Here is a 14,113-nt window from a genome sequence, read left to right as displayed (position 1 = left end):
TCCCCCGGACTTTATACAGGCCCCTAGCCACACCCCCAGCGCCTTCCCAGAGGTGGGGGAGCGGGATGGGGTGGGGGAGGGCGAGGGGGAGACGGAGACGCAGGCGTTAGGGGGAGGGGGCGCTGTCCTGAGTCGCCACCGCAGCTACAACATCTGAAAGTCCTTTTCTGCCCAAGAAGGAAGCGGCGCAGTTTGGAAGCCCTGATGGGCGCCGAGAGCTCCTCTGAACCGGAGCTCGGGAGGGGAGAGAAGGGAGAGGGGAAGCGAAGGCGCTGTTCCTTGGTCCCCTCCCCCGACCTTGGAGGATTCTTCCCAGACCCACCAAGTGGGCCCACAGTCCCCTCCACTGAGAGGCCGACCTCCAAGCCCGGCTCCACGGATTCAATCTCCCTAGCCAGTCCTTCCCACCCCGCCCCGGTGCTTCCAGTCTCAGCCGCTGGAGATCAAGTTGGGAGAGGTGGGGGAAGGGGTACAGGCACCCAATAAGGGACCCAGGAGGGCCAATGGCCCTAAGACGTTAGTAGGCTCTCTTCACACTTGCCGCTTCCACCCTCCCTCTTCCCGTCTCTCCAGGGCTCCTGGGGGTCCTGGTCCAATCTGCCTTCCCGAGGATGGAATCACCAAACTCCCTGGGAGGGAAGTGCCCAGCCTCTCTTCCTTCTTCCTGGATGTTTGCTTTTACTCCCCAGACCCACTCCCAGGGGGAGATTGACTAGAGAGCTTGCTACCTGCCGTGTGCAAATTATGCATTGCACAACTCCAGGGGGCACCGTTTCTCTGTAGTCACTGGAGATTTGTATAGCTGTCGTGACAGTTTTCCAGTAGATGACAGTCAAAAAGATTTTGAGGAAGAGATGCCTTTAACTAATTCACCCATATTGCTGTCTGGGGTTGGCTAAACCCCCTGTGAGATCCTATCAGTGCCTCTGTCCCCCACACCTGCCTCAATCCTGCTGACTGGGACTAGCTAGCCCTAGGGTAACATTTGGAGCAGGGACCCATCTCCTCCTTTCTCTCCCAGATCCCGCTAATACTCACTCATCCTCCCCCACAAAGGCTTCTGCTCTCCTGGAGCTAGCCTCAAAGTGAGGGCGCCTGTCCATGCATAATTGGTGACCCCCTGTAGATTTTTTTGGCTTGGCCTAGAAAGCCGTGGGCCAGCCAAACTGAAGTGCAGATCAGATGCCCTCTTTCTGCTTCCTCTCCCAGGACAGGGGTCTTTCAGTCTCACAGGGATGGGGCTCTCTCCTGCTTTCTGCAAGTGTAGACTGTCCAGGTGATAGGAGGAAGAGAGGGGTGGGAGGCTGGACCTGCAGGGACAGAACCAAAAGTTACAAACTGACGGCCCCTACTGGCAACAATCAAGACTGCAGAAAGGCTGGAGAGTTATGGCCAGGGACAAGATTCTAGGATTCTCTGGGTGTCATCTCACAAACGGAAGTCTCTCCTGCCCCATCTGCCTTGGAGAAAGGCAAACAGATCCAGGTTCCTCAAATCCCTTGGGGAAGCCCAGTCCATCCCAGAAAACTACCCTAAGCCCTCTCCCCACTCCTCCATGATACTGGACCCAGTTCTGCCATCAACTTAATGTGTGAACTTGGATGCTACGCACTAACCGTAAAATGGAGGTGGACCTTTTCCACCTGTCCTACCTCATAAGCTCTTGTGAGAATAAAACGTGACCAGGGAGGATGGTTCTAATCCCAATGTCACACTCGTCCCCTAGAGAACAAACCTGGAAGGGATAACGGTGCTGGATAATGGAAGAAGGAGGGCAGGAGAGGCTGGACTGAAGCCAAGAGAAATGCCAGGGGATGAAGTGTGAGTGCAGGTGAGCATGGAAAACCTGGAAAGGTTTCCAGGCAAGTCAGATGCTCACACCTCTATCCCAGCACCGCCCCCCAATCCATCCTCTGATGTCCACACCCATCACTGTCGGATAATTCCAAGGAGCCAGGAGAATGGACACAAGGAGAACTTCCAAGCACCTCGTCACCATTCACACAACACACATTTACTGCACATTTATTGTGCACAAGCTTCGTGCTACCTACAGGGGTTACAGAGATGGCCGAGACCACTCTCTGCCCCCAAGGAGCTCACTGCCTAGAGAGGAGAGGTAGGCATATAAATAAATAAGTCTAAGAGGTGTGTGGGTGCCCTGGGAATATTTATATGGGGCACAGTGGGTACCCAAAGGCAGAAGTAGTCAGACAGTTCTACGTCCAAGACATGGAAAGACCTCATGGAGGAGGTGAACCTTGAACTAATGTTACATGGTCTTCCATGTTACCATCAGGCTGACTTAGATTCTAATCCCAGTTTTGCCACTGGACTCACTGGGTACTTGAAACAAGTTTCCTAAGCTCTCTGAGCTTCACAGTCCTTACTTGGAAAATGGGGACTTTGCGGTAAGAAAGAAGGGTGAGGAGTAGAGAGAGAGAGAGAGAGAGAGATCTCTGCAAAGTGCCCAGCACACAGTAGGTACCAAGTGTTTGCTCCCTCCTAATTCTCCCTCCAGGAAACTAACTTCTCCACATGGCTCGAGATCCCCTGGTAGCAGGACCTGTGTCTCCCCAACTGGACTGGAAATTCCTGAAAGACTGGGTTTAGGGTCCCCCCACCCCAAGGCCTGCTAGTGCCTGGGAGAGGCCGTATATAAAAGGGCAAGAGATTTGGAGTCAAGTTGCAAAAGCTGGACATGGTTCTAAGCGCTTCACTCATGTGCACTTCACAACCACCTCATGAAGTAGGTGCTATCATTATCCCCTTTTTCAGATAGGGAAATCGAGATACAGAGGGGTATGTAACTAACTCGAGGTCACACAGCAAGTAAGTGGAAGAACGGCAATGTGAACCTAGGCTGTCTGGCTCCAGAGTTTGTGTGATTAACCTCTATTTTCCTGCCTACTGAAACAGCAGTCATAAGCATTCCAGACAAATACCAAGGACAAAACCCTGTGGTACAGAGTGCAAGCTGGGTGCAGGATATCAGAGCAGAGATGGCATTGATGTGAGACTGGGCCCCAGGCCTCCCCATAACTTTGGCTTCCCAGCCCCCTCCTGGCTTCCCTGGACTGCCCATTGAGTAGGGAGCTCAGCTTCTCTCCACATCAGCTGGTGCCGAGGCCCCATGTACGGCATCCTCCACGATCATCCCAGGTGTATGAGCTGAGCAATGGCACAGCAGTATGACTACCTCCTTGCCCAGCAGGGCCCCGCACTTGAAGAGACCAGATAAAGAGAATAAGAATCTCCATACAGACCCCACAGTGCAGAGGTCTGATCCAGAGAACGGAGCCTGAGTCCTTCCCTTAGGATGGCAGCTCCAGAAGTGAACACCTTACCAGGGGAAGGGGTGTGGAGGGGAGAGTCTATCTGCAGTTGGGCTGGCCAGGATCCAGTTTCATATCTCCAGTCCATCCATCTCTGCTTCTTTCAAGCTTTGTGGGCGCTTCCCCTTCCTCAGCTTCAGTTTTACCATCTGTAAAATGGGGGAGGGAAACTCGCTGAATTGTGAAGCCCCTCCCAGCTCGGGCAGTTTAGGAATTTAGAACCTGTGGAGTCCTTTGCCGTGGTCCTAGGCCCAATAATGGCATGGCTCCCAACCCTCCAGAGTTGGCACTGTTCCCAGGCTGATTGGCACTAACAGAATCTCTTTCTCATTGCCCAAATGAGAGGAGGCAGCAAGGAGGAGGAGACAGCCAAGTGAGTGATGCTGGTCCCTGGGAGAGCTCTCATCACCCAGAGAGGTGGTGAGGCTCATTCAAGGTAACACAGCTAGTAAGTAATTAAGCCGAGACTTAAGCCAAATATATTTACTGTCTGCTGTGGACAAAGTCCCCTGTGTCATGCTGCCTATGCTGCCAGAGCATCAAAGGTGAGCTGTGGGCTCCAGGCTCAAGGAAGGTGGGGGCATGGGGAAAATCTATGTACAGGAAATTTGCAAAAATAGAGACACAGAGAGGATTCTGACCAGAGAGAGACAGGCGTTACAGTGAAAAAAAAGTCATTTGCACTGCCTCCCCTGACACCTGTTAAGTCAAAGAGCAAGGTGCTTGCTTGCCAGGTACCTCTTAGTCTGATAGATCAGAAGCCCAGAATCTGAGCAGACCCTATGTCCTTTCCCTACACCCCCTGGAGCGCCTCCAGGCCCTGCCTCCTACTCCCCTGGCCCTGGAGACAGAGTGCGAGCTACCCATTAGAAAACACCAAGGAGAAAACTCTACCCAGTGATGTCTGAACCCAGAGAGACCCCCTAAAAGGACTCTAGGATTAGAAACCCCACAGAGGATTCCTCAGACTCAGGAAAACCCCAGAGAGAGGGCCTGGGTTCCAGGGAGATTCCCAGAACCCATACACACTGGGCCCCTAATTCCCTAGCTAAATACCTCCCCCCTCCACACCAGCACTAGGACTTGACAAAATAGCCCCAGTCGAAGCTTCCGCTTAGTCCCAGACCTCTGCTGGCCCCATCATCCCATTCCCAGAGCCAGGATCTCTGGTCCTTCACACCAGCCTTTGACGCCTTATCTATTTTTTCCTTTCTACCCCTGCCACTTCACCCCAGCCTCCCTCTTCTACCCAGGAGGACATCCTGGCCTGAGGGGCTTCCGAAGCTTCTGGTAACCAGACATTCCATCCCCACGGGGAAAAGTGAAGAGGGGCCCCCAGGAAAGGTGAGTGGATTGTGAGACATGAAGGGGAAAGGGAGTAACTATGGCATCCCTTTCCTTATCTGTAAAATGGGGATGATAACCACACCTGCCTCAAAGGATTGTTATGAGAAGCCGTACAGAGTGGATGTTAAGAGTACTTGCTTCTGGTTGCACCTCACTTCATTAATACATATGGGAAAACGTAATGGGATACCACTACATAACCACCAGATTGGTAAAATTTTAAATACTGAGAATACCAGGATGTGGAGTATGAGAACTCTCATACAGAAAACAAATTTGTACAACCATTTGGAAGCAACCAATAATTTCACCTCCAGATATACACCCAACAGAAATGTGAGTGTGTGTATTCCAAAAACATATATGAGTGTTCATAGCAGCATTATTCAGCCAAACACTAGGATTAATAGTGGAATAAATAAATCTATAGTTGTATAAACTATTGCTACATCCAGCAACATAGATGAATCACATATTGAACAGATTACTGCTGTATGACTCTATTTATATAAAATTGAAAAACTGGCAAAAACTAATCTGTTTTAGAAATCAGGATAGAAGTTACTTTTGGGGAGAAGGGTAGGAGTAGTTACTGGAAGGGGTCTTTTGGGGTACAGGTGGTGTTTATTATTTAGTTACATGGTGTATTTGCTATGTGAAAATTCATTGAGCAGCTAAATATTTCTTCTCTGTATGTATGTTATACTCTAATATATATATTTTTTTAAGAAAACACTTTTTGTTTGTTTATTCTTTTTAAAACAGAGTGCTGGCTCTCAAGTCAGCCTACCTGGACTGGATTCCTGGCAGTAGGTTTAGAACAAGTTAGTACACCTCTCTGTGCTGTCTTTCATTTAAGTGACTATTGTGTAGTGTGGCTATAATGACTAAATGCCTGAATCTGTGTGAAATGCTTGCAGTGGTGCCTACTATGTATTAAGAGCCCACTATGTATTAAGAGCCCAATGAGTATTAGTTATTAGCCATGACCAGCCAAGTGAGATTAAGAGCCAAAATGCCTGCACTGAATTCTGGATTTGCCATTTACTAGCTCTGTGATTTTGGCCAAGTGACATCCTCTTTCTTATCCTTAAATGCCCTGTTGTAACAGAGGGATAATGCCAGCCCAGCCTGATAGAGCTTTACAAGAAACTACAGAGACAATGGGTGTAAAGCGGTCAGCACAGTGTCTGGCACAAAGCAAGACTCAATCCATGTTAGCCATTATGATTACTGATCACCACGGTAACCCTATAAATCTATTTTTTCAGATGAGGCTCCAGGTAGTGAAAAGACTGGCTTCAGGTCACAAGCAACTAAGTGTGATTTACTTATTTATTTATTTTAGGCGAGGCAACCCTTGGTTGACCTCACAGATTGCAAGGACCTTGTCAACTTACAATCTCCTTTTTCTTTTTCTTTTCTTTTTTCTTTCTTTCTTTTACACCTACAGCACCTGGTCTTCCTCGGTGGTCTCCCATCCAAGTTCTAACCAGGCCCGACCCTGCTTAGCGTCTGAGATCAGACGGGATCAGGCTTGTTCAGGGCGACATGGCTGTGGACAACTAAACGTGATTTAAACCCGTTCATGGAATGATACAGAGCCTGCGCCCAGGCCCCAACTGGCACCTGCACCGTACCCAAGAGGCATCACAGCCTTGGAGAATTTTGCCCAAACCCAGACAGCACCTCTTCCTCTTGCCAGGCTGCCCTATCAGCGTTCTGTGTGCCCAGAAGCTGTTGTGCCTTCCTTGCCTGCCCAGCTCTTGCACCAATCTGATAGTTCTGGTGCCCTCGGTCAGGCTGCTGAGATGCAGCCCAGAGCCCAGAGCCTTAGCTGTGAGAAGAGAAGCTCTCAGAGAGAAGCCACAGTGCCCACCAGGTTTTTCATGCCAGGGACCTCTTGAGTTGCTGTCTGTGATTGTACTTGTCCTGAGATGTGGGGGCAGTCCTAAAGATGGCTGATGAGGGCTGAGAGGGCCCAGAAATAAGGCCCATCCCACCTGGAGCCCCTAATCTACATAGCCTCCTTCCTCCTTTCTCCCGAAGCCTGGATTCCTCCCATCCTCATTCCCTCAGCTTTTGACTTTTCCAGAGGCTTAATGTTTGGAGCCAGTAATCCTCAAGATCTGTGCAGTCTGCTCCTCATCCCCACCCAGGCATGATGATCTAAAGAGCAGCAGAAGCTGGGCCCCAAGCCAGGGAAAGTCAGACAGCCTGCAATGGAGAAAAGCTTTTCCCCTGAGGTTGGGATGCACAGGCTGTGGGGCAGAGCTCTTGCAGTCAGAACCAGGGGTTCAAATCCCAGCTCTGCCCTGATTAGCCAGCCGTACACTGTGGGCTTGTGTCTTCACTATATGGACCTCAGTTTCCTCATCTGTAAAATGGAGATGCCAGTCCCTACTTCACTCTGTAGGGCTATTAAAGAGGATCAAATGACGCCATATAAGTGAAAGGACATATATCCCAGAAAGGTTAAAAATTAGCGGCATCATTATTATAACCTTTTTTGAATCTAAGAATCTTTGATACTTTGAGGTGGAAGGCTAGAGAGAAGGAAAGAGGGGAAGGGGAAGGCCAAGAGAGGGAGAGACTGAAAAATGGAATATGACAGAGGGATGGAAAGGCAGAGAAGATGGATAGATGTGATCAAATGAAGAACTTGGAGAGATGGGAGAAATTTAGAGACAGATATGAAACCAGAGTTCCCAGTCCAGACTCCCCCTCTTCATTCATTCATTCATTCATTCATCCTTTCTTTCTTTAGAGGAAGGAATACAGCAGTAGCTGCCAAGCTGGACCAGGTCTCAGAGCCTGAATCTACCCACCAGGCCTGCTCCCAGCATTATCCAAGGGCCATGTGAGGACAATGGCCTGGAGGATGGGTCTTTGCAGCTCCAGGTATCCTCTTCCTCAGATCAGACCCTTGGGTTCACAAGCAGCTAGCTACCAGGAATGCCAATCCCCTCTCCTACTCCTATTGAGACTCTCACTAGGGAATGGGAGATCTCCCCCAAGCTCTGTCAGATCACACTGACATTCAGCCTCTACTCAGGCTTTCCCCACCAGCAACAAGCAAGTATAGAGTGAGAGAAGGAAGGACCTAGAGTCCAAAGAGATGAGATTGCCAGGGAAACATATGGATGCATGTAGAGAGAGGCCCACTCCATCCTATTTCTCTCTTTCTGGCCCCCGTCCTAATGCTTCCTACAATTCCGACACTAATTCTGATGTGTGGGTTTTCTATCTCCATCAAGTAATTTTCCAATACCGGCTGGGTGTCCTACAATTTAACTCGATTCTGACACTATCTGCCTGGAGTTAGGATCAGATCCCACAGGTTAAGTGTTCGGTCCTACGGATACCAATCACAAGTCCAGATTGTCAACTGGGCTTCTGATAGACCTGCTATAGATCGGAGGTTCCAACGACCCCCCTCCTTGGGTTCAATTAATTTGCTAGAGTAGCTCACAGAACTCTGAGAAACATTTTACTTACTAGATTACAAGTTCATTATAAAAGGATATAACTCAAGCACAGGCAGATGAAGAGTGGCGCAGGGTAAAGTAGGAGGAAAGGGCACAGATCTTCCATGCCCTCTCCCGGCACCTCCACCTGTTCACCAACCCAGAAGCTCGCTGAACCTGTCTTTTTAGGGTTTTATGGGGCCTTAGTACATAGCCCCTCTCCCCTCCCGGAAGGTCTTCTGTGAATAAGGCCAAAAGTTTCAACCCTCTAATCACTTGATTAGTTCCCTTGGCAACCAGCTCTCATCCTTAAGTTACCTAGGGGCATTCCAAAAGTCACCTTATTAACATAACAAAAGACACCTTAATTGCTTTTACCACTTAGGAAATTCCAAGGGTTTTAGGAGCTCGGTGCCAGGAACTGGAGGAAGGCCAAATGTTTCTTATTATAAATCGCAATATCACACCTCCCAAGGACCTTATCTGGGATTTCTGCCAATTGCAGAGCTTTGGAGAAAGTGACAAGTCCAGGTGACCCTATTCCCCAGCACATTAGGAAACATAACTGGCTTTCTCACTCTATCCCCCAGGCTGGCTTGCTGACCCGTTGCAGTCACCTGCAGTTACACCTCTCTCTGTGCCTCAGTTTCCCTATCTGTACAATGAGGAGGTTGAACCTAATGATCTAAGAGCCAGCCTAGTTCTAATCTCTCTTCTGTGGTGATCTAACCCTACTCCCAACCCACCTTCTGGGTGTGCCTGCCCTGCTGGGCTCCCTGAATGTCAGGTAAATGCCAGTCTCGACGAGACATTTCAGAGACTTTGGGACCCTCTGGGATGGCAGTGGAGTGAGGTAGGGGAACAGAAAAGTGAGGAGTTGGAATGAGACAGAAAGCCCTCCTCTCCCCACTTGCATCTCTACTAAATGCCTCCTCTGCTCCAACAGGAAGAACAATAGAAGTGCCCCAGTACTGGGCTCCTGGCTTTCCTGGTAAGAAGGGGCATATGGAGAACCCGGGGCCCCAAAGCAGCCCCACCTTTGGGAGGAGCAGTTAGACCAGAGGTGAGGGGTGGATAGTGTGTGGTTAGTGGGAGGTAGCTGATAAGTAAATGTTGGGTGGATGAATGGACAAATGGTGGAGCGGAGGACATAAAATGGCATTCTTTGGGTAGAAGGGTGGTTGAAAGTCCTCTGAACCAGAGATCTGGGGTAAAGGTGGTGATATGGGTCACAAACTAAGAACCCAGATACCTCCTGGGGCAATTTCTATGTCTATACTCTAATAGGGCCTGGAACCCAATAGTCAATTAATGATGCTATGGGTGACTCAATCAATATCCCACGTCCAGTACCATCTTAGATTTCCCTAAGTGATCCCAAGGCCACGGGTGCTTGCCCATGCATACATTCTACTCTCATTAGGACTCCTGACTTGGCCTCACTGCCTTCTCTTATAAGAGTCCTCCCACCCCCACATACACACCCCTACTTCTGTGGTTCACATCCACCCCTCCGGCCTCTCCTTCCAGGTGCAAGGGGACCTCCCCGGTCCCCCTCAGGGCTGGCCATAAAGACTCCAGGACCACCCTGGATACCTAGAGACTGGGAATGATGGACTCTCAGGAACCCTGAGGACACCAGGCCTTCCTGGACCCTAGGGCTACCCTGGCCCTCCAAGGCTGCCAGGCCTAGACAGGCTCCCGTGGAGCTCAGGGACCAATGTAGCACTCTGGGTAAGAGTCTCCTCCAGACCAGCCAAGCCAGCCAAGTCCACAGGTAAGAAAAGGGTACTCATGGTGGCTCCCTGGACTCCTATCTTAAGCTCTCCTGAAACCTCCCTCAACACCCTCTTACCACCTTTCTGGGGACTACTCATCTGTCACTGAGCTTTTTCACTATTCTTTCTCTAGTCCTATTGCCACAACTAGAATATGAATTACTGTGCCTTTCTTTCCTCTTCTCTTTATTTCTTTACTCCCTCCCTCCTTTTATTTACCCAGCCCCCATCCTTCCTTACACCCTTTCCTAACCCCCCCCCCCAAAAAAAATGCTCTTCATATGTAAGACACTGTGTTCCACACATCCTTGTGTGGTCTTAGACTAGCATATAATAGATGCTCAGTAATGTGTGTTGGTTCACTGACCCTCTACCCCACCTCCCCTGGCATCTCTCTCTCCTTAGGGGTCTTCCTCCAGGGCTGGAGAACTCACCCCATCCTGTGTCCTCCTCCCCCCTTTCCATCCCAGTACAGGGTCGAAAAAGGAGAGAGAGGCTCCATGGGTGTCCCAGGTTTGTCCTAGAAGCTTGGAGGGCCTCCTGGAGCCCAGGTCCATCTGGAAAGGTGATCTGTGCTCAGATGGATCTCCCGAGAGACTAGGCCAGAGCACCACCCCCCTTCATTGGCTGTTCTCCCCTCTTTGTCTTCTATCTTCTCTTCCTCCCTGAAGCAACATCCTCAAATAGCCTCTCAAATATCACCTTCCACCATTAAAGATTAATTCCCTTGGCTTTGAGGAGGTAGTGTGTGTAACAGAACATCAGTAGACTGGGAATTGTGTCATCTTGGATGCGTCACCTCTTATATGTCAGTGAAGCCTGTGAAAATATCTTTCTTTTCTCTGGATAAATGATTCCAGATGCCTCCCTCACCCTCTCTTCTCTCATCTGTTTGCTCAAAGTTTAAGTCATTGCAATATGCTGCCATTTACCTCATGCCTTCATCTGCTCCGTCTCTCTCAAACTGCCCTGGCAGGAGTGGTCGCTCTCCTCCCACCTCCAAACTTCCTCCAGTACCAACATCACCACCCACAAAGTACACCTTCTGCCTCCAGGTAGCCCCAAGTAAGAGAAGTAGGAATCTACAGAGACACCCTGTGACTGCCCTGTCTCTGCTTCCAGAGAGCAGACCTTACCTGGTTTCTACCTTTCTGCTGAGCTCAGGTGAGTCACGAGGATGTAGAAACACCTGACCCCTCTGCATCCCCATCTCACCTCACTTCTTAGAAGTGATCTCGGAAGAGCAGAACATCTGAGAGAAAGGTAGGAGAAAAGGGACATTGCTTGGGCTGCTGATTCCCTACCCACACTTCCCAGGTAGGAACAGGATTCATTCACCCTAGCGGAGAATTCTCGTCCTCCCCCTTTCACTTCATGGGGATGCAGCCTTATTCAAGAAAAGTCTCCAAAGACTCTTGCAGCTGACTCCTTCAGCCCCTTTTGGGTTTTCATTCCTGTAGCTCCCTCACTGGGTCTTGGAATTCAAGGTACGGATGCTCAAGGACAGCCCCAGAGTTCCCAAAGGCAGGCTACCCCGGTCGGCATTGGGTACTGAGCCTTCCACTGAATCCCCAGAAGACAGAGTGAACTGCTGATACAGTGGGTCCCAGCTTCCAACAGGACTCAAGCAGAGGCATGTGTGCACTTTTCCCTTAACTTAAGGGTTTGATTTTGCCATGTTATCCCTCCGGAGTCCGCGGACTTCTGCACTAGAGGGTCCGCTCTTGGGTATGCTGCCCCCATGTGGACAATGATAGTACTGATAGTACCATTCACGGAGAGCCTCCTGAGGAGTGGGCATTGTACGAGATGCTGAGGGTTACAAAGGTGCAGGCAAATCTCTGCCTTCAGAAGATCTTGCGGTCTGAAGAAGGAGACCTGCAAGTCAACACACCATGATCAATGCTATGTAATAGAGAGAAATGCACTAAATGTCAAGAAAACAGAGAGGAATCCCCAGTGATTAGAGAGAACTTCAAAGGGAGGTGCTATTGGATCGGAGGCTTAAAAGATAAGTAGAAATTGGCAGTCTTAAGGACATTACCTAATCCTTCCAAGTCTCAGGTTTTTCACTTTAAAGGGCTGTTATAAAGATTAAGGGGGAAATGACATAAAGTGATTAGTATAATGTTTAGTATGTAATTGGCACTCAAGTTTATATATATAAACTATATATAAACTATATATATATATAGTTTATATATAGTAAAGGATAATGACATGGGAAAACTGAGGTTCAGGGTGATTTCTGACTTCAGAGTCCTTGTGACTCCATAGTTTTGCATCTAAGTTTTTGAGCAGAGACTCACAGGATCAGGCTAAACTGCAAGGGAGATTTAAAGCCGGGTTCTCGAAAATAGGGCTAGAGCTGCTTTTTAAATTCCTGTCGCCTCATCCCCAGATGGATCTTACAGGATACTGCAGGCTGGGATGAGCTACAGGATGGAGGCAAGGGTAGCAGAGGCTGGACTGCTATCTTTGGGAAAGCATGCTCACCCACCCCTACCACCTTGGGCCTCTGTGTTCCAGGAGGTAGAAGGCACCCTGACTGGTCTGTGTCAGGGTCATTCTCTGTCCTGGGGAAGTTGCAGAGAGTGACATGCCATCCCTGGAGCGCAGGGCCTAGTCAGCCTTCTGGATAGACAGAAGCTACTGGATGGGCTTTCTTCAATTGCTCTGAGACACTGGTAGTTCTGTGCATTGCGGTTGCCTTCCTGATCAACACATGTAGTGAGCAGAGTGAAGCTGAAAACACTTGGGAACTACTGGAGGCCAAGAGATCAGGGAACAGGAACCAGAGCAATGCCAAAGCTCCATTCCTCTGGCTTTCTCAATCACCCTAGCCTGTGGGCTACTTCTATCCTTGACTTCTTGTCACATCACTGGCCCTCTTTGGAGCTTTGCAAGCAGAGTGGGCTTTAAATATGCTGGGGTTTGACAATGGGTTGACCCTCTGGTTCTCTAGGAAGAGAAAAAATAATTAAAACATCAAATTGTCATGCCAGCCTAAAGAAAATTCCTGCTTCCTGATCTTGATACTGTTAGCCTACTCTTCTAAACATCTTACATTTATCTCATGTAATCCTCACACAACTCTGAGGTAGTACTATCATTTTTATTTCCCTTTTTTAGCAGAAGAAACGAAAGTACCTAGAAGCTGCCTTCATCAAGATCACACAACTGGCAAGTTGTCAAGGAGAGACTGAAACTCAGGAAATGATTGGAAGGTGGTGGCTCAGTATAATCAGTAGTTATGCAAAGTGTGCAGTTATTTTTTTCTAGCATCTTCTAAGGACATGTTTTGGTCATTTTAACATTGTAGATTGACGACGAAAGAAGAAATCTACTCATTTTTACATCAGAGTCATTTAAAAAAACTTTGGTCTTTGGCATTTTTTTGTCAAATCTGAACAGCTGTTCTGGACCGCACAGTTCAGGGAACTTAACACAGAGGAGAGCAAAAATCACAAGCAGGGCATCCTACTGGCAGTCTGAGTAAAAAATTTCAGCCCTAGAACGGGTCCCTCAGTCATCAGCTCCTGAGGCAGGAACTATAAGTTACTCTTTGACCAGTAGCAGCCGCTCTCTTGGGGAATTTGAATGCTGCTATTTTGCGTGGCCTCTCTACACACTTCTATTATATGAAAACCAAAACCACAACTCTACCCCTTTGGTTTCTTTGAAAATAAATGATTGGAGGAGAAGAGGGGTACGGTTGAGGCAGACACCAAAACCTGTGTTCTCTTAATCAAACAGACTGCCTGCACAGAAAGTCCGAGCTCAGTTTCTTCAGGAAAATGGAGCTAAGACTCGTTCTTCTAGCTTAAAAACCTCGGGACGGAGGGCAGCTTTTAGATTTCAGGGGTCTAAAATAAGTTGGCAGTTTCTGTGAAATAAACCTTTTTCCTTCCCCTTTTCATCCGAGTCTGCAGCTCACAATACCCCCGCCACCTTCTACCGCGTGACTCCAGTTTTCTACGCTGAAAGAACAAACGAACCCTCCTCATTGGCCAGATTCCCTGTCGATCTCTCCTTATGACCCAAAGTGGTGCCTTTTGAAACCCCTCCAGTCCCGCCTCCCTTGCTTAATTGGTTCATTCGAACAGGCCCCTTGTCAACTCAGCCGTTAATTGGTGGACATAAAAGACAAGCTCGGATTGGCTTTTCAGGATGGAACCGATGAGAG

General features: G+C 48.9%; 1 long non-coding RNA gene and 1 pseudogene across 1 annotated transcript; one reads left to right on the top strand and one right to left on the bottom strand.

The window, feature by feature from the left end:
- Positions 1-6,126: 6,126 nt before the first annotated feature.
- LOC118604728 lies at positions 6,127-6,245 on the bottom strand (annotated as a pseudogene).
- On the top strand, positions 6,183-14,070 carry LOC107520705. The gene is made up of 5 exons (XR_001599383.2): positions 6,183-7,583; positions 9,096-9,140; positions 9,680-9,926; positions 10,983-11,091; positions 13,060-14,070. It is a non-coding gene; the product is annotated as an uncharacterized LOC107520705 (long non-coding RNA).
- The last annotated feature ends 43 nt before the right edge of the window (positions 14,071-14,113 follow it).

Source organism: Rousettus aegyptiacus, unplaced genomic scaffold (genome assembly GCF_014176215.1).
Source record: "Rousettus aegyptiacus isolate mRouAeg1 unplaced genomic scaffold, mRouAeg1.p scaffold_m13_p_6, whole genome shotgun sequence".
In the NCBI taxonomy this organism is placed as follows: Eukaryota; Metazoa; Chordata; class Mammalia; order Chiroptera; family Pteropodidae; genus Rousettus; species Rousettus aegyptiacus.
Note: the sequence above shows the minus strand (reverse complement) of the source record. Positions and strands in the feature narration are given on the sequence as shown.